The sequence below is a fragment of the Moschus berezovskii genome, chromosome 11 (genome assembly GCF_049115385.1).
Source record: "Moschus berezovskii isolate FMDL1 chromosome 11, NW_MosBer_1.0, whole genome shotgun sequence".
Classification (NCBI taxonomy): domain Eukaryota; kingdom Metazoa; phylum Chordata; class Mammalia; order Artiodactyla; family Moschidae; genus Moschus; species Moschus berezovskii.
In genome coordinates this window covers 110,643,058-110,662,932 of record NC_142470.1, presented here as the reverse complement: position 1 = coordinate 110,662,932, position 19,875 = coordinate 110,643,058, and positions in this window count along the sequence as shown.

Sequence of the window (19,875 nt, the reverse complement as noted above, 5' to 3'; positions counted from 1 at the left end):
TGTGGAGTGTGTCTGGCCTTTCCTTGGGAGTGTGGTGCCCTTCCCTCTTCCCCAGGCACAGGAGCAACTGCCCCTGAGCCAAGACCTCTCCAAGGGCTTTTCCCTCAGGCTGAAGCAGATTTCGCAGGAAGCGGGCCTCGAGAGCTTCCTTGGTGGATGCAGAGGCAGCAGAGCGGCCTGCGTGTGCACAGCTGCATTTGGCAGAGAGGAGCTCGCTTTGGCACTGGGAGGCTGTGAGACCTGCTCCAAGCACCGGGATTGCTGGGTTGGGGCCTGCATCTCGCTGCCACTTGCTGAGCTTCCAAAGACTTTCCTAGCTCACAGCCTCGCTAGCCATGAAGGAGCAGGCTGAGGGAGTGTGTCAGACATGACTCAGCACTTTCCTGGGCTTGCCTGTGGTTTTGCCTTTCCACTCCAACTGGGCCCCGGGACTCCTTGCACAGGAGGAGGAGCCCGGTTGTCTCCAAACTTCCTAGGGCTAGAGTAGAGCAGGGAGAACTCTGTCAGCTGGAAGGGAAGAGCAGAAGGGTAGATGGGGCAGATGTTGCCTGGCCGCTCTGGGGAAGCAACGCCCAGGGAGAAACAGGCACCATGGGCCTCCAGGCAGGGGATGCGAGATCCCAGCCAGAGTGCTTCTGCGTCTCAGCCGAGAAGCTTCCTGAGCGTTTGAGGTTGCCTGCAGCTCTCCAGAGGAGCAAAGACATGTGGGGTGTGTTTGGCCTTTCCCTGTGAGGGTGGTGCCCTTGCGGCAGCCCCAGGCCCAGGAGCATAGGCCCCAGAGGAAAGACCGTTCCCACTGAGATTCGCTCAGGCTGAGAAGCAGATTTCGCAGGAAGCGGGAGGAGAGAGCTTCCTTCGCCAATGCAGAGGCAGCCTAGCGGCCTGCGTCTGCACAGCTGGATTTGGCAGAGAGGCGTTCGCTTTGCCCCTGGGAGACGCTGAGATTGGCTCCAAGCACCGAGATTTCCGGGTGCGCGGCCTGCATCTCTCTCGCACTCTCCGAGCTGGAGAAGGCTTTCCTAGCTCCCAGCGTTGCTTCCCTGAAAGGAGCAGGCTGAGGAAGTGTGTCCGACATGACTCAGCCCCTTCCTAGGCTTCCCCGTGCTATTGCCTTTCAGTGCAATGGAAGGCGCAGGACTCCTTGGAAAGGAGGCTGGGCTCGGTTGTCTCCCCACTTCAGAGGTCTAGAGCAGAGCACTGAGACGTCTGTCAGGCGGAAGGGAAGCGCTGTTGTGCCCATGGTGAAGATGTTGCTTGGCCGCACTGTGGAAGCAACGCCCAGAGAGAAACAGGCACCGTGGGCCTCCAGGCAGGGGCTGCGGGATCACAGCCAGAATGCCCCTGCGTCTCCGCTGAGACGCGACCTCCCAGTTGGAGGCTCCATGCCGCCCTCCAGAGGAGCAAAGACGTGTGGAGTGTGTCTGGCCTTTCCTTGGGAGTGTGGTGCCCTTCCCTCTTCCCCAGGCACAGGAGCAACTGCCCCTGAGCAAAGACCTCTCCAAGGGCTTTTCCCTCAGGCTGAAGCAGATTTCGCAGGAAGCGGGCCTCGAGAGCTTCCTTCGTGGATGCAGAGGCAGCAGAGCGGCCTGCGTGTGCACAGCTGCATTTGGCAGAGAGGAGCTCGCTTTGGCACTGGGAGGCTGTGAGACCTGCTCCAAGCACCGGGATTGCTGGGTTGGGGCCTGCATCTCGCTGCCACTTGCTGAGCTTCCAAAGACTTTCCTAGCTCACAGCCTCGCTAGCCATGAAGGAGCAGGCTGAGGGAGTGTGTCAGACATGACTCAGCACTTTCCTGGGCTTGCCTGTGGTTTTGCCTTTCCACTCCAACTGGGCCCCGGGACTCCTTGCACAGGAGGAGGAGCCCGGTTGTCTCCAAACTTCCTAGGGCTAGAGTAGAGCAGGGAGAACTCTGTCAGCTGGAAGGGAAGAGCAGAAGGGTAGATGGGGCAGATGTTGCCTGGCCGCTCTGGGGAAGCAACGCCCAGGGAGAAACAGGCACCATGGGCCTCCAGGCAGGGGATGCGAGATCCCAGCCAGAGTGCTTCTGCGTCTCAGCCGAGAAGCTTCCTGAGCGTTTGAGGTTGCCTGCAGCTCTCCAGAGGAGCAAAGACATGTGGGGTGTGTTTGGCCTTTCCCTGTGAGGGTGGTGCCCTTGCGGCAGCCCCAGGCCCAGGAGCAACGGCCCCAGAGGAAAGACCGTTCCCACTGAGATTCGCTCAGGCTGAGAAGCAGATTTCGCAGGAAGCGGGAGGAGAGAGCTTCCTTCGCCAATGCAGAGGCAGCCTAGCGGCCTGCGTCTGCACAGCTGGATTTGGCAGAGAGGCCTTCGCTTTGCCCCTGGGAGACGCTGAGATTGGCTCCAAGCACCGAGATTTCCGGGTGCGCGGCCTGCATCTCTCTCGCACTCTCCGAGCTGGAGAAGGCTTTCCTAGCTCCCAGCGTTGCTTCCCTGAAAGGAGCAGGCTGAGGAAGTGTGTCCGACATGACTCAGCCCCTTCCTAGGCTTCCCCGTGCTATTGCCTTTCAGTGCAATGGAAGGCGCAGGACTCCTTGGAAAGGAGGCTGGGCTCGGTTGTCTCCCCACTTCAGAGGTCTAGAGCAGAGCACTGAGACGTCTGTCAGGCGCAAGGGAAGCGCTGTTGTGCCCATGGTGAAGATGTTGCTTGGCCGCACTGTGGAAGCAACGCCCAGAGAGAAACAGGCACCGTGGGCCTCCAGGCAGGGGCTGCGGGATCACAGCCAGAATGCCCCTGCGTCTCCGCTGAGACGCGACCTCCCAGTTGGAGGCTCCATGCCGCCCTCCAGAGGAGCAAAGACGTGTGGAGTGTGTCTGGCCTTTCCTTGGGAGTGTGGTGCCCTTCCCTCTTCCCCAGGCACAGGAGCAACTGCCCCTGAGCCAAGACCTCTCCAAGGGCTTTTCCCTCAGGCTGAAGCAGATTTCGCAGGAAGCGGGCCTCGAGAGCTTCCTTGGTGGATGCAGAGGCAGCAGAGCGGCCTGCGTGTGCACAGCTGCATTTGGCAGAGAGGAGCTCGCTTTGGCACTGGGAGGCTGTGAGACCTGCTCCAAGCACCGGGATTGCTGGGTTGGGGCCTGCATCTCGCTGCCACTTGCTGAGCTTCCAAAGACTTTCCTAGCTCACAGCCTCGCTAGCCATGAAGGAGCAGGCTGAGGGAGTGTGTCAGACATGACTCAGCACTTTCCTGGGCTTGCCTGTGGTTTTGCCTTTCCACTCCAACTGGGCCCCGGGACTCCTTGCACAGGAGGAGGAGCCCGGTTGTCTCCAAACTTCCTAGGGCTAGAGTAGAGCAGGGAGAACTCTGTCAGCTGGAAGGGAAGAGCAGAAGGGTAGATGGGGCAGATGTTGCCTGGCCGCTCTGGGGAAGCAACGCCCAGGGAGAAACAGGCACCATGGGCCTCCAGGCAGGGGATGCGAGATCCCAGCCAGAGTGCTTCTGCGTCTCAGCCGAGAAGCTTCCTGAGCGTTTGAGGTTGCCTGCAGCTCTCCAGAGGAGCAAAGACATGTGGGGTGTGTTTGGCCTTTCCCTGTGAGGGTGGTGCCCTTGCGGCAGCCCCAGGCCCAGGAGCAACGGCCCCAGAGGAAAGACCGTTCCCACTGAGATTCGCTCAGGCTGAGAAGCAGATTTCGCAGGAAGCGGGAGGAGAGAGATTCCTTCGCCAATGCAGAGGCAGCCTAGCGGCCTGCGTCTGCACAGCTGGATTTGGCAGAGAGGCCTTCGCTTTGCCCCTGGGAGACGCTGAGATTGGCTCCAAGCACCGAGATTTCCGGGTGCGCGGCCTGCATCTCTCTCGCACTCTCCGAGCTGGAGGAGGCTTTCCTAGCTCCCAGCGTTGCTTCCCTGAAAGGAGCAGGCTGAGGAAGTGTGTCCGACATGACTCAGCCCCTTCCTAGGCTTCCCCGTGCTATTGCCTTTCAGTGCAATGGAAGGCGCAGGACTCCTTGGAAAGGAGGCTGGGCTCGGTTGTCTCCCCACTTCAGAGGTCTAGAGCAGAGCACTGAGACGTCTGTCAGGCGCAAGGGAAGCGCTGTTGTGCCCATGGTGAAGATGTTGCTTGGCCGCACTGTGGAAGCAACGCCCAGAGAGAAACAGGCACCGTGGGCCTCCAGGCAGGGGCTGCGGGATCACAGCCAGAATGCCCCTGCGTCTCCGCTGAGACGCGACCTCCCAGTTGGAGGCTCCATGCCGCCCTCCAGAGGAGCAAAGACCTGTGGAGTGTGTCTGGCCTTTCCTTGGGAGTGTGGTGCCCTTCCCTCTTCCCCAGGCACAGGAGCAACTGCCCCTGAGCCAAGACCTCTCCAAGGGCTTTTCCCTCAGGCTGAAGCAGATTTCGCAGGAAGCGGGCCTCGAGAGCTTCCTTCGTGGATGCAGAGGCAGCAGAGCGGCCTGCGTGTGCACAGCTGCATTTGGCAGAGAGGAGCTCGCTTTGGCACTGGGAGGCTGTGAGACCTGCTCCAAGCACCGGGATTGCTGGGTTGGGGCCTGCATCTCGCTGCCACTTGCTGAGCTTCCAAAGACTTTCCTAGCTCACAGCCTCGCTAGCCATGAAGGAGCAGGCTGAGGGAGTGTGTCAGACATGACTCAGCACTTTCCTGGGCTTGCCTGTGGTTTTGCCTTTCCACTCCAACTGGGCCCCGGGACTCCTTGCACAGGAGGAGGAGCCCGGTTGTCTCCAAACTTCCTAGGGCTAGAGTAGAGCAGGGAGAACTCTGTCAGCTGGAAGGGAAGAGCAGAAGGGTAGATGGGGCAGATGTTGCCTGGCCGCTCTGGGGAAGCAACGCCCAGGGAGAAACAGGCACCATGGGCCTCCAGGCAGGGGATGCGAGATCCCAGCCAGAGTGCTTCTGCGTCTCAGCCGAGAAGCTTCCTGAGCGTTTGAGGTTGCCTGCAGCTCTCCAGAGGAGCAAAGACATGTGGGGTGTGTTTGGCCTTTCCCTGTGAGGGTGGTGCCCTTGCGGCAGCCCCAGGCCCAGGAGCAACGGCCCCAGAGGAAAGACCGTTCCCACTGAGATTCGCTCAGGCTGAGAAGCAGATTTCGCAGGAAGCGGGAGGAGAGAGCTTCCTTCGCCAATGCAGAGGCAGCCTAGCGGCCTGCGTCTGCACAGCTGGATTTGGCAGAGAGGCCTTCGCTTTGCCCCTGGGAGACGCTGAGATTGGCTCCAAGCACCGAGATTTCCGGGTGCGCGGCCTGCATCTCTCTCGCACTCTCCGAGCTGGAGAAGGCTTTCCTAGCTCCCAGCGTTGCTTCCCTGAAAGGAGCAGGCTGAGGAAGTGTGTCCGACATGACTCAGCCCCTTCCTAGGCTTCCCCGTGCTATTGCCTTTCAGTGCAATGGAAGGCGCAGGACTCCTTGGAAAGGAGGCTGGGCTCGGTTGTCTCCCCACTTCAGAGGTCTAGAGCAGAGCACTGAGACGTCTGTCAGGCGCAAGGGAAGCGCTGTTGTGCCCATGGTGAAGATGTTGCTTGGCCGCACTGTGGAAGCAACGCCCAGAGAGAAACAGGCACCGTGGGCCTCCAGGCAGGGGCTGCGGGATCACAGCCAGAATGCCCCTGCGTCTCCGCTGAGACGCGACCTCCCAGTTGGAGGCTCCATGCCGCCCTCCAGAGGAGCAAAGACGTGTGGAGTGTGTCTGGCCTTTCCTTGGGAGTGTGGTGCCCTTCCCTCTTCCCCAGGCACAGGAGCAACTGCCCCTGAGCCAAGACCTCTCCAAGGGCTTTTCCCTCAGGCTGAAGCAGATTTCGCAGGAAGCGGGCCTCGAGAGCTTCCTTCGTGGATGCAGAGGCAGCAGAGCGGCCTGCGTGTGCAAAGCTGCATTTGGCAGAGAGGAGCTCGCTTTGGCACTGGGAGGCTGTGAGACCTGCTCCAAGCACCGGGATTGCTGGGTTGGGGCCTGCATCTCGCTGCCACTTGCTGAGCTTCCAAAGACTTTCCTAGCTCACAGCCTCGCTAGCCATGAAGGAGCAAGCTGAGGGAGTGTGTCAGACATGACTCAGCACTTTCCTGGGCTTGCCTGTGGTTTTGCCTTTCCACTCCAACTGGGCCCCGGGACTCCTTGCACAGGAGGAGGAGCCCGGTTGTCTCCAAACTTCCTAGGGCTAGAGTAGAGCAGGGAGAACTCTGTCAGCTGGAAGGGAAGAGCAGAAGGGTAGATGGGGCAGATGTTGCCTGGCCGCTCTGGGGAAGCAACGCCCAGGGAGAAACAGGCACCATGGGCCTCCAGGCAGGGGATGCGAGATATCAGCCAGAGTGCTTCTGCGTCTCAGCCGAGAAGCTTCCTGAGCGTTTGAGGTTGCCTGCAGCTCTCCAGAGGAGCAAAGACATGTGGGGTGTGTTTGGCCTTTCCCTGTGAGGGTGGTGCCCTTGCGGCAGCCCCAGGCCCAGGAGCAACGGCCCCAGAGGAAAGACCGTTCCCACTGAGATTCGCTCAGGCTGAGAAGCAGATTTCGCAGGAAGCGGGAGCAGAGAGCTTCCTTCGCAAATGCAGAGGCAGCCTAGCGGCCTGCGTCTGCACAGCTGGATTTGGCAGAGAGGCCTTCGCTTTGCCCCTGGGAGACGCTGAGATTGGCTCCAAGCACCGAGATTTCCGGGTGCGCGGCCTGCATCTCTCTCGCACTCTCCGAGCTGGAGAAGGCTTTCCTAGCTCCCAGCGTTGCTTCCCTGAAAGGAGCAGGCTGAGGAAGTGTGTCCGACATGACTCAGCCCCTTCCTAGGCTTCCCCGTGCTATTGCCTTTCAGTGCAATGGAAGGCGCAGGACTCCTTGGAAAGGAGGCTGGGCTCGGTTGTCTCCCCACTTCAGAGGTCTAGAGCAGAGCACTGAGACGTCTGTCAGGCGCAAGGGAAGCGCTGTTGTGCCCATGGTGAAGATGTTGCTTGGCCGCACTGTGGAAGCAACGCCCAGAGAGAAACAGGCACCGTGGGCCTCCAGGCAGGGGCTGCGGGATCACAGCCAGAATGCCCCTGCGTCTCCGCTGAGACGCGACCTCCCAGTTGGAGGCTCCATGCCGCCCTCCAGAGGAGCAAAGACGTGTGGAGTGTGTCTGGCCTTTCCTTGGGAGTGTGGTGCCCTTCCCTCTTCCCCAGGCACAGGAGCAACTGCCCCTGAGCCAAGACCTCTCCAAGGGCTTTTCCCTCAGGCTGAAGCAGATTTCGCAGGAAGCGGGCCTCGAGAGCTTCCTTCGTGGATGCAGAGGCAGCAGAGCGGCCTGCGTGTGCAAAGCTGCATTTGGCAGAGAGGAGCTCGCTTTGGCACTGGGAGGCTGTGAGACCTGCTCCAAGCACCGGGATTGCTGGGTTGGGGCCTGCATCTCGCTGCCACTTGCTGAGCTTCCAAAGACTTTCCTAGCTCACAGCCTCGCTAGCCATGAAGGAGCAGGCTGAGGGAGTGTGTCAGACATGACTCAGCACTTTCCTGGGCTTGCCTGTGGTTTTGCCTTTCCACTCCAACTGGGCCCCGGGACTCCTTGCACAGGAGGAGGAGCCCGGTTGTCTCCAAACTTCCTAGGGCTAGAGTAGAGCAGGGAGAACTCTGTCAGCTGGAAGGGAAGAGCAGAAGGGTAGATGGGGCAGATGTTGCCTGGCCGCTCTGGGGAAGCAACGCCCAGGGAGAAACAGGCACCATGGGCCTCCAGGCAGGGGATGCGAGATCCCAGCCAGAGTGCTTCTGCGTCTCAGCCGAGAAGCTTCCTGAGCGTTTGAGGTTGCCTGCAGCTCTCCAGAGGAGCAAAGACATGTGGGGTGTGTTTGGCCTTTCCCTGTGAGGGTGGTGCCCTTGCGGCAGCCCCAGGCCCAGGAGCAACGGCCCCAGAGGAAAGACCGTTCCCACTGAGATTCGCTCAGGCTGAGAAGCAGATTTCGCAGGAAGCGGGAGGAGAGAGCTTCCTTCGCCAATGCAGAGGCAGCCTAGCGGCCTGCGTCTGCACAGCTGGATTTGGCAGAGAGGCGTTCGCTTTGCCCCTGGGAGACGCTGAGATTGGCTCCAAGCACCGAGATTTCCGGGTGCGCGGCCTGCATCTCTCTCGCACTCTCCGAGCTGGAGAAGGCTTTCCTAGCTCCCAGCGTTGCTTCCCTGAAAGGAGCAGGCTGAGGAAGTGTGTCCGACATGACTCAGCCCCTTCCTAGGCTTCCCCGTGCTATTGCCTTTCAGTGCAATGGAAGGCGCAGGACTCCTTGGAAAGGAGGCTGGGCTCGGTTGTCTCCCCACTTCAGAGGTCTAGAGCAGAGCACTGAGACGTCTGTCAGGCGCAAGGGAAGCGCTGTTGTGCCCATGGTGAAGATGTTGCTTGGCCGCACTGTGGAAGCAACGCCCAGAGAGAAACAGGCACCGTGGGCCTCCAGGCAGGGGCTGCGGGATCACAGCCAGAATGCCCCTGCGTCTCCGCTGAGACGCGACCTCCCAGTTGGAGGCTCCATGCCGCCCTCCAGAGGAGCAAAGACGTGTGGAGTGTGTCTGGCCTTTCCTTGGGAGTGTGGTGCCCTTCCCTCTTCCCCAGGCACAGGAGCAACTGCCCCTGAGCCAAGACCTCTCCAAGGGCTTTTCCCTCAGGCTGAAGCAGATTTCGCAGGAAGCGGGCCTCGAGAGCTTCCTTCGTGGATGCAGAGGCAGCAGAGCGGCCTGCGTGTGCAAAGCTGCATTTGGCAGAGAGGAGCTCGCTTTGGCACTGGGAGGCTGTGAGACCTGCTCCAAGCACCGGGATTGCTGGGTTGGGGCCTGCATCTCGCTGCCACTTGCTGAGCTTCCAAAGACTTTCCTAGCTCACAGCCTCGCTAGCCATGAAGGAGCAGGCTGAGGGAGTGTGTCAGACATGACTCAGCACTTTCCTGGGCTTGCCTGTGGTTTTGCCTTTCCACTCCAACTGGGCCCCGGGACTCCTTGCACAGGAGGAGGAGCCCGGTTGTCTCCAAACTTCCTAGGGCTAGAGTAGAGCAGGGAGAACTCTGTCAGCTGGAAGGGAAGAGCAGAAGGGTAGATGGGGCAGATGTTGCCTGGCCGCTCTGGGGAAGCAACGCCCAGGGAGAAACAGGCACCATGGGCCTCCAGGCAGGGGATGCGAGATCCCAGCCAGAGTGCTTCTGCGTCTCAGCCGAGAAGCTTCCTGAGCGTTTGAGGTTGCCTGCAGCTCTCCAGAGGAGCAAAGACATGTGGGGTGTGTTTGGCCTTTCCCTGTGAGGGTGGTGCCCTTGCGGCAGCCCCAGGCCCAGGAGCAACGGCCCCAGAGGAAAGACCGTTCCCACTGAGATTCGCTCAGGCTGAGAAGCAGATTTCGCAGGAAGCGGGAGGAGAGAGCTTCCTTCGCCAATGCAGAGGCAGCCTAGCGGCCTGCGTCTGCACAGCTGGATTTGGCAGAGAGGCCTTCGCTTTGCCCCTGGGAGACGCTGAGATTGGCTCCAAGCACCGAGATTTCCGGGTGCGCGGCCTGCATCTCTCTCGCACTCTCCGAGCTGGAGAAGGCTTTCCTAGCTCCCAGCGTTGCTTCCCTGAAAGGAGCAGGCTGAGGAAGTGTGTCCGACATGACTCAGCCCCTTCCTAGGCTTCCCCGTGCTATTGCCTTTCAGTGCAATGGAAGGCGCAGGACTCCTTGGAAAGGAGGCTGGGCTCGGTTGTCTCCCCACTTCAGAGGTCTAGAGCAGAGCACTGAGACGTCTGTCAGGCGCAAGGGAAGCGCTGTTGTGCCCATGGTGAAGATGTTGCTTGGCCGCACTGTGGAAGCAACGCCCAGAGAGAAACAGGCACCGTGGGCCTCCAGGCAGGGGCTGCGGGATCACAGCCAGAATGCCCCTGCGTCTCCGCTGAGACGCGACCTCCCAGTTGGAGGCTCCATGCCGCCCTCCAGAGGAGCAAAGACGTGTGGAGTGTGTCTGGCCTTTCCTTGGGAGTGTGGTGCCCTTCCCTCTTCCCCAGGCACAGGAGCAACTGCCCCTGAGCCAAGACCTCTCCAAGGGCTTTTCCCTCAGGCTGAAGCAGATTTCGCAGGAAGCGGGCCTCGAGAGCTTCCTTCGTGGATGCAGAGGCAGCAGAGCGGCCTGCGTGTGCACAGCTGCATTTGGCAGAGAGGAGCTCGCTTTGGCACTGGGAGGCTGTGAGACCTGCTCCAAGCACCGGGATTGCTGGGTTGGGTCCTGCATCTCGCTGCCACTTGCTGAGCTTCCAAAGACTTTCCTAGCTCACAGCCTCGCTAGCCATGAAGGAGCAGGCTGAGGGAGTGTGTCAGACATGACTCAGCACTTTCCTGGGCTTGCCTGTGGTTTTGCCTTTCCACTCCAACTGGGCCCCGGGACTCCTTGCACAGGAGGAGGAGCCCGGTTGTCTCCAAACTTCCTAGGGCTAGAGTAGAGCAGGGAGAACTCTGTCAGCTGGAAGGGAAGAGCAGAAGGGTAGATGGGGCAGATGTTGCCTGGCCGCTCTGGGGAAGCAACGCCCAGGGAGAAACAGGCACCATGGGCCTCCAGGCAGGGGATGCGAGATCCCAGCCAGAGTGCTTCTGCGTCTCAGCCGAGAAGCTTCCTGAGCGTTTGAGGTTGCCTGCAGCTCTCCAGAGGAGCAAAGACATGTGGGGTGTGTTTGGCCTTTCCCTGTGAGGGTGGTGCCCTTGCGGCAGCCCCAGGCCCAGGAGCAACGGCCCCAGAGGAAAGACCGTTCCCACTGAGATTCGCTCAGGCTGAGAAGCAGATTTCGCAGGAAGCGGGAGGAGAGAGCTTCCTTCGCCAATGCAGAGGCAGCCTAGCGGCCTGCGTCTGCACAGCTGAATTTGGCAGAGAGGCCTTCGCTTTGCCCCTGGGAGACGCTGAGATTGGCTCCAAGCACCGAGATTTCCGGGTGCGCGGCCTGCATCTCTCTCGCACTCTCCGAGCTGGAGAAGGCTTTCCTAGCTCCCAGCGTTGCTTCCCTGAAAGGAGCAGGCTGAGGAAGTGTGTCCGACATGACTCAGCCCCTTCCTAGGCTTCCCCGTGCTATTGCCTTTCAGTGCAATGGAAGGCGCAGGACTCCTTGGAAAGGAGGCTGGGCTCGGTTGTCTCCCCACTTCAGAGGTCTAGAGCAGAGCACTGAGACGTCTGTCAGGCGGAAGGGAAGCGCTGTTGTGCCCATGGTGAAGATGTTGCTTGGCCGCACTGTGGAAGCAACGCCCAGAGAGAAACAGGCACCGTGGGCCTCCAGGCAGGGGCTGCGGGATCACAGCCAGAATGCCCCTGCGTCTCCGCTGAGACGCGACCTCCCAGTTGGAGGCTCCATGCCGCCCTCCAGAGGAGCAAAGACGTGTGGAGTGTGTCTGGCCTTTCCTTGGGAGTGTGGTGCCCTTCCCTCTTCCCCAGGCACAGGAGCAACTGCCCCTGAGCCAAGACCTCTCCAAGGGCTTTTCCCTCAGGCTGAAGCAGATTTCGCAGGAAGCGGGCCTCGAGAGCTTCCTTCGTGGATGCAGAGGCAGCAGAGCGGCCTGCGTGTGCAAAGCTGCATTGGCAGAGAGGAGCTCGCTTTGGCACTGGGAGGCTGTGAGACCTGCTCCAAGCACCGGGATTGCTGGGTTGGGGCCTGCATCTCGCTGCCACTTGCTGAGCTTCCAAAGACTTTCCTAGCTCACAGCCTCGCTAGCCATGAAGGAGCAGGCTGAGGGAGTGTGTCAGACATGACTCAGCACTTTCCTGGGCTTGCCTGTGGTTTTGCCTTTCCACTCCAACTGGGCCCCGGGACTCCTTGCACAGGAGGAGGAGCCCGGTTGTCTCCAAACTTCCTAGGGCTAGAGTAGAGCAGGAGAACTCTGTCAGCTGGAAGGGAAGAGCAGAAGGGTAGATGGGGCAGATGTTGCCTGGCCGCTCTGGGGAAGCAACGCCCAGGGAGAAACAGGCACCATGGGCCTCCAGGCAGGGGATGCGAGATCCCAGCCAGAGTGCTTCTGCGTCTCAGCCGAGAAGCTTCCTGAGCGTTTGAGGTTGCCTGCAGCTCTCCAGAGGAGCAAAGACATGTGGGGTGTGTTTGGCCTTTCCCTGTGAGGGTGGTGCCCTTGCGGAAGCCCCAGGCCCAGGAGCAACGGCCCCAGAGGAAAGACCGTTCCCACTGAGATTCGCTCAGGCTGAGAGGCAGATTTCGCAGGAAGCGGGAGGAGAGAGCTTCCTTCGCAATGCAGAGGCAGCCTAGCGGCCTGCGTCTGCACAGCTGGATTTGGCAGAGAGGCCTTCGCTTTGCCCCTGGGAGACGCTGAGATTGGCTCCAAGCACCGAGATTTCCGGGTGCGCGGCCTGCATCTCTCTCGCACTCTCCGAGCTGGAGAAGGCTTTCCTAGCTCCCAGCGTTGCTTCCTGAAAGGAGCAGGCTGAGGAAGTGTGTCCGACATGACTCAGCCCCTTCCTAGGCTTCCCGTGCTATTGCCTTTCAGTGCAATGGAAGGCGCAGGACTCCTTGGAAAGGAGGCTGGGCTCGGTTGTCTCCCCACTTCAGAGGTCTAGAGCAGAGCACTGAGACGTCTGTCAGGCGCAAGGGAAGCGCTGTTGTGCCCATGGTGAAGATGTTGCTTGGCCGCACTGTGGAAGCAACGCCCAGAGAGAAACAGGCACCGTGGGCCTCCAGGCAGGGGCTGCGGGATCACAGCCAGAATGCCCCTGCGTCTCCGCTGAGACGCGACCTCCCAGTTGGAGGCTCCATGCCGCCCTCCAGAGGAGCAAAGACGTGTGGAGTGTGTCTGGCCTTTCCTTGGGAGTGTGGTGCCCTTCCCTCTTCCCCAGGCACAGGAGCAACTGCCCCTGAGCCAAGACCTCTCCAAGGGCTTTTCCCTCAGGCTGAAGCAGATTTCGCAGGAAGCGGGCCTCGAGAGCTTCCTTCGTGGATGCAGAGGCAGCAGAGCGGCCTGCGTGTGCAAAGCTGCATTTGGCAGAGAGGAGCTCGCTTTGGCACTGGGAGGCTGTGAGACCTGCTCCAAGCACCGGGATTGCTGGGTTGGGGCCTGCATCTCGCTGCCACTTGCTGAGCTTCCAAAGACTTTCCTAGCTCACAGCCTCGCTAGCCATGAAGGAGCAGGCTGAGGGAGTGTGTCAGACATGACTCAGCACTTTCCTGGGCTTGCCTGTGGTTTTGCCTTCCACTCCAACTGGGCCCCGGGACTCCTTGCACAGGAGGAGGAGCCCGGTTGTCTCCAAACTTCCTAGGGCTAGAGTAGAGCAGGGAGAACTCTGTCAGCTGGAAGGGAAGAGCAGAAGGGTAGATGGGGCAGATGTTGCCTGGCCGCTCTGGGGAAGCAACGCCCAGGGAGAAACAGGCACCATGGGCCTCCAGGCAGGGGATGCGAGATCCCAGCCAGAGTGCTTCTGCGTCTCAGCCGAGAAGCTTCCTGAGCGTTTGAGGTTGCCTGCAGCTCTCCAGAGGAGCAAAGACATGTGGGGTGTGTTTGGCCTTTCCCTGTGAGGGTGGTGCCCTTGCGGCAGCCCCAGGCCCAGGAGCAACGGCCCCAGAGGAAAGACCGTTCCCACTGAGATTCGCTGAGGCTGAGAAGCAGATTTCGCAGGAAGCGGGAGGAGAGAGCTTCCTTCGCCAATGCAGAGGCAGCCTAGCGGCCTGCGTCTGCACAGCTGGATTTGGCAGAGAGGCCTTCGCTTTGCCCCTGGGAGACGCTGAGATTGGCTCCAAGCACCGAGATTTCCGGGTGCGCGGCCTGCATCTCTCTCGCACTCTCCGAGCTGGAGAAGGCTTTCCTAGCTCCCAGCGTTGCTTCCCTGAAAGGAGCAGGCTGAGGAAGTGTGTCCGACATGACTCAGCCCCTTCCTAGGCTTCCCCGTGCTATTGCCTTTCAGTGCAATGGAAGGCGCAGGACTCCTTGGAAAGGAGGCTGGGCTCGGTTGTCTCCCCACTTCAGAGGTCTAGAGCAGAGCACTGAGACGTCTGTCAGGCGGAAGGGAAGCGCTGTTGTGCCCATGGTGAAGATGTTGCTTGGCCGCACTGTGGAAGCAACGCCCAGAGAGAAACAGGCACCGTGGGCCTCCAGGCAGGGGCTGCGGGATCACAGCCAGAATGCCCCTGCGTCTCCGCTGAGACGCGACCTCCCAGTTGGAGGCTCCATGCCGCCCTCCAGAGGAGCAAAGACGTGTGGAGTGTGTCTGGCCTTTCCTTGGGAGTGTGGTGCCCTTCCCTCTTCCCCAGGCACAGGAGCAACTGCCCCTGAGCCAAGACCTCTCCAAGGGCTTTTCCCTCAGGCTGAAGCAGATTTCGCAGGAAGCGGGCCTCGAGAGCTTCCTTCGTGGATGCAGAGGCAGCAGAGCGGCCTGCGTGTGCACAGCTGCATTTGGCAGAGAGGAGCTCGCTTTGGCACTGGGAGGCTGTGAGACCTGCTCCAAGCACCGGGATTGCTGGGTTGGGTCCTGCATCTCGCTGCCACTTGCTGAGCTTCCAAAGACTTTCCTAGCTCACAGCCTCGCTAGCCATGAAGGAGCAGGCTGAGGGAGTGTGTCAGACATGACTCAGCACTTTCCTGGGCTTGCCTGTGGTTTTGCCTTTCCACTCCAACTGGGCCCCGGGACTCCTTGCACAGGAGGAGGAGCCCGGTTGTCTCCAAACTTCCTAGGGCTAGAGTAGAGCAGGGAGAACTCTGTCAGCTGGAAGGGAAGAGCAGAAGGGTAGATGGGGCAGATGTTGCCTGGCCGCTCTGGGGAAGCAACGCCCAGGGAGAAACAGGCACCATGGGCCTCCAGGCAGGGGATGCGAGATCCCAGCCAGAGTGCTTCTGCGTCTCAGCCGAGAAGCTTCCTGAGCGTTTGAGGTTGCCTGCAGCTCTCCAGAGGAGCAAAGACATGTGGGGTGTGTTTGGCCTTTCCCTGTGAGGGTGGTGCCCTTGCGGAAGCCCCAGGCCCAGGAGCAACGGCCCCAGAGGAAAGACCGTTCCCACTGAGATTCGCTCAGGCTGAGAGGCAGATTTCGCAGGAAGCGGGAGGAGAGAGCTTCCTTCGCCAATGCAGAGGCAGCCTAGCGGCCTGCGTCTGCACAGCTGGATTTGGCAGAGAGGCCTTCGCTTTGCCCCTGGGAGACGCTGAGATTGGCTCCAAGCACCGAGATTTCCGGGTGCGCGGCCTGCATCTCTCTCGCACTCTCCGAGCTGGAGAAGGCTTTCCTAGCTCCCAGCGTTGCTTCCCTGAAAGGAGCAGGCTGAGGAAGTGTGTCCGACATGACTCAGCCCCTTCCTAGGCTTCCCCGTGCTATTGCCTTTCAGTGCAATGGAAGGCGCAGGACTCCTTGGAAAGGAGGCTGGGCTCGGTTGTCTCCCCACTTCAGAGGTCTAGAGCAGAGCACTGAGACGTCTGTCAGGCGCAAGGGAAGCGCTGTTGTGCCCATGGTGAAGATGTTGCTTGGCCGCACTGTGGAAGCAACGCCCAGAGAGAAACAGGCACCGTGGGCCTCCAGGCAGGGGCTGCGGGATCACAGCCAGAATGCCCCTGCGTCTCCGCTGAGACGCGACCTCCCAGTTGGAGGCTCCATGCCGCCCTCCAGAGGAGCAAAGACGTGTGGAGTGTGTCTGGCCTTTCCTTGGGAGTGTGGTGCCCTTCCCTCTTCCCCAGGCACAGGAGCAACTGCCCCTGAGCCAAGACCTCTCCAAGGGCTTTTCCCTCAGGCTGAAGCAGATTTCGCAGGAAGCGGGCCTCGAGAGCTTCCTTCGTGGATGCAGAGGCAGCAGAGCGGCCTGTGTGTGCAAAGCTGCATTTGGCAGAGAGGAGCTCGCTTTGGCACTGGGAGGCTGTGAGACCTGCTCCAAGCACCGGGATTGCTGGGTTGGGGCCTGCATCTCGCTGCCACTTGCTGAGCTTCCAAAGACTTTCCTAGCTCACAGCCTCGCTAGCCATGAAGGAGCAGGCTGAGGGAGTGTGTCAGACATGACTCAGCACTTTCCTGGGCTTGCCTGTGGTTTTGCCTTTCCACTCCAACTGGGCCCCGGGACTCCTTGCACAGGAGGAGGAGCCCGGTTGTCTCCAAACTTCCTAGGGCTAGAGTAGAGCAGGGAGAACTCTGTCAGCTGGAAGGGAAGAGCAGAAGGGTAGATGGGGCAGATGTTGCCTGGCCGCTCTGGGGAAGCAACGCCCAGGGAGAAACAGGCACCATGGGCCTCCAGGCAGGGGATGCGAGATCCCAGCCAGAGTGCTTCTGCGTCTCAGCCGAGAAGCTTCCTGAGCGTTTGAGGTTGCCTGCAGCTCTCCAGAGGAGCAAAGACATGTGGGGTGTGTTTGGCCTTTCCCTGTGAGGGTGGTGCCCTTGCGGCAGCCCCAGGCCCAGGAGCAACGGCCCCAGAGGAAAGACCGTTCCCACTGAGATTCGCTGAGGCTGAGAAGCAGATTTCGCAGGAAGCGGGAGGAGAGAGCTTCCTTCGCCAATGCAGAGGCAGCCTAGCGGCCTGCGTCTGCACAGCTGGATTTGGCAGAGAGGCCTTCGCTTTGCCCCTGGGAGACGCTGAGATTGGCTCCAAGCACCGAGATTTCCGGGTGCGCGGCCTGCATCTCTCTCGCACTCTCCGAGCTGGAGAAGGCTTTCCTAGCTCCCAGCGTTGCTTCCCTGAAAGGAGCAGGCTGAGGAAGTGTGTCCGACATGACTCAGCCCCTTCCTAGGCTTCCCCGTGCTATTGCCTTTCAGTGCAATGGAAGGCGCAGGACTCCTTGGAAAGGAGGCTGGGCTCGGTTGTCTCCCCACTTCAGAGGTCTAGAGCAGAGCACTGAGACGTCTGTCAGGCGGAAGGGAAGCGCTGTTGTGCCCATGGTGAAGATGTTGCTTGGCCGCACTGTGGAAGCAACGCCCAGAGAGAAACAGGCACCGTGGGCCTCCAGGCAGGGGCTGCGGGATCACAGCCAGAATGCCCCTGCGTCTCCGCTGAGACGCGACCTCCCAGTTGGAGGCTCCATGCCGCCCTCCAGAGGAGCAAAGACGTGTGGAGTGTGTCTGGCCTTTCCTTGGGAGTGTGGTGCCCTTCCCTCTTCCCCAGGCACAGGAGCAACTGCCCCTGAGCCAAGACCTCTCCAAGGGCTTTTCCCTCAGGCTGAAGCAGATTTCGCAGGAAGCGGGCCTCGAGAGCTTCCTTCGTGGATGCAGAGGCAGCAGAGCGGCCTGCGTGTGCACAGCTGCATTTGGCAGAGAGGAGCTCGCTTTGGCACTGGGAGGCTGTGAGACCTGCTCCAAGCACCGGGATTGCTGGGTTGGGGCCTGCATCTCGCTGCCACTTGCTGAGCTTCCAAAGACTTTCCTAGCTCACAGCCTCGCTAGCCATGAAGGAGCAGGCTGAGGGAGTGTGTCAGACATGACTCAGCACTTTCCTGGGCTTGCCTGTGGTTTTGCCTTTCCACTCCAACTGGGCCCCGGGACTCCTTGCACAGGAGGAGGAGCCCGGTTGTCTCCAAACTTCCTAGGGCTAGAGTAGAGCAGGGAGAACTCTGTCAGCTGGAAGGGAAGAGCAGAAGGGTAGATGGGGCAGATGTTGCCTGGCCGCTCTGGGGAAGCAACGCCCAGGGAGAAACAGGCACCATGGGCCTCCAGGCAGGGGATGCGAGATCCCAGCCAGAGTGCTTCTGCGTCTCAGCCGAGAAGCTTCCTGAGCGTTTGAGGTTGCCTGCAGCTCTCCAGAGGAGCAAAGACATGTGGGGTGTGTTTGGCCTTTCCCTGTGAGGGTGGTGCCCTTGCGGCAGCCCCAGGCCCAGGAGCAACGGCCCCAGAGGAAAGACCGTTCCCACTGAGATTCGCTCAGGCTGAGAAGCAGATTTCGCAGGAAGCGGGAGGAGAGAGCTTCCTTCGCCAATGCAGAGGCAGCCTAGCGGCCTGCGTCTGCACAGCTGGATTTGGCAGAGAGGCCTTCGCTTTGCCCCTGGGAGACGCTGAGATTGGCTCCAAGCACCGAGATTTCCGGGTGCGCGGCCTGCATCTCTCTCGCACTCTCCGAGCTGGAGAAGGCTTTCCTAGCTCCCAGCGTTGCTTCCCTGAAAGGAGCAGGCTGAGGAAGTGTGTCCGACATGACTCAGCCCCTTCCTAGGCTTCCCCGTGCTATTGCCTTTCAGTGCAATGGAAGGCGCAGGACTCCTTGGAAAGGAGGCTGGGCTCGGTTGTCTCCCCACTTCAGAGGTCTAGAGCAGAGCACTGAGACGTCTGTCAGGCGCAAGGGAAGCGCTGTTGTGCCCATGGTGAAGATGTTGCTTGGCCGCACTGTGGAAGCAACGCCCAGAGAGAAACAGGCACCCTGGGCCTCCAGGCAGGGGCTGCGGGATCACAGCCAGAATGCCCCTGCGTCTCCGCTGAGACGCGACCTCCCAGTTGGAGGCTCCATGCCGCCCTCCAGAGGAGCAAAGACGTGTGGAGTGTGTCTGGCCTTTCCTTGGGAGTGTGGTGCCCTTCCCTCTTCCCCAGGCACAGGAGCAACTGCCCCTGAGCAAAGACCTCTCCAAGGGCTTTTCCCTCAGGCTGAAGCAGATTTCGCAGGAAGCGGGCCTCGAGAGCTTCCTTCGTGGATGCAGAGGCAGCAGAGCGGCCTGCGTGTGCAAAGCTGCATTTGGCAGAGAGGAGCTCGCTTTGGCACTGGGAGGCTGTGAGACCTGCTCCAAGCACCGGGATTGCTGGGTTGGGGCCTGCATCTCGCTGCCACTTGCTGAGCTTCCAAAGACTTTCCTAGCTCACAGCCTCGCTAGCCATGAAGGAGCAGGCTGAGGGAGTGTGTCAGACATGACTCAGCACTTTCCTGGGCTTGCCTGTGGTTTTGCCTTTCCACTCCAACTGGGCCCCGGGACTCCTTGCACAGGAGGAGGAGCCCGGTTGTCTCCAAACTTCCTAGGGCTAGAGTAGAGCAGGGAGAACTCTGTCAGCTGGAAGGGAAGAGCAGAAGGGTAGATGGGGCAGATGTTGCCTGGCCGCTCTGGGGAAGCAACGCCCAGGGAGAAACAGGCACCATGGGCCTCCAGGCAGGGGATGCGAGATCCCAGCCAGAGTGCTTCTGCATCTCAGCCGAGAAGCTTCCTGAGCGTTTGAGGTTGCCTGCAGCTCTCCAGAGGAGCAAAGACATGTGGGGTGTGTTTGGCCTTTCCCTGTGAGGGTGGTGCCCTTGCGGCAGCCCCAGGCCCAGGAGCAACGGCCCCAGAGGAAAGACCGTTCCCACTGAGATTCGCTCAGGCTGAGAAGCAGATTTCGCAGGAAGCGGGAGGAGAGAGCTTCCTTCGCCAATGCAGAGGCAGCCTAGTGGCCTGCGTCTGCACAGCTGGATTTGGCAGAGAGGCGTTCGCTTTGCCCCTGGGAGACGCTGAGATTGGCTCCAAGCACCGAGATTTCCGGGTGCGCGGCCTGCATCTCTCTCGCACTCTCCGAGCTGGAGAAGGCTTTCCTAGCTCCCAGCGTTGCTTCCCTGAAAGGAGCAGGCTGAGGAAGTGTGTCCGCCATGACTCAGCCCCTTCCTAGGCTTCCCCGTGCTATTGCCTTTCAGTGCAATGGAAGGCGCAGGACTCCTTGGAAAGGAGGCTGGGCTCGGTTGTCTCCCCACTTCAGAGGTCTAGAGCAGAGCACTGAGACGTCTGTCAGGCGCAAGGGAAGCGCTGTTGTGCCCATGGTGAAGATGTTGCTTGGCCGCACTGTGGAAGCAACGCCCAGAGAGAAACAGGCACCGTGGGCCTCCAGGCAGGGGCTGCGGGATCACAGCCAGAATGCCCCTGCGTCTCCGCTGAGACGCGACCTCCCAGTTGGAGGCTCCATGCCGCCCTCCAGAGGAGCAAAGACGTGTGGAGTGTGTCTGGCCTTTCCTTGGGAGTGTGGTGCCCTTCCCTCTTCCCCAGGCACAGGAGCAACTGCCCCTGAGCAAAGACCTCTCCAAGGGCTTTTCCCTCAGGCTGAAGCAGATTTCGCAGGAAGCGGGCCTCGAGAGCTTCCTTCGTG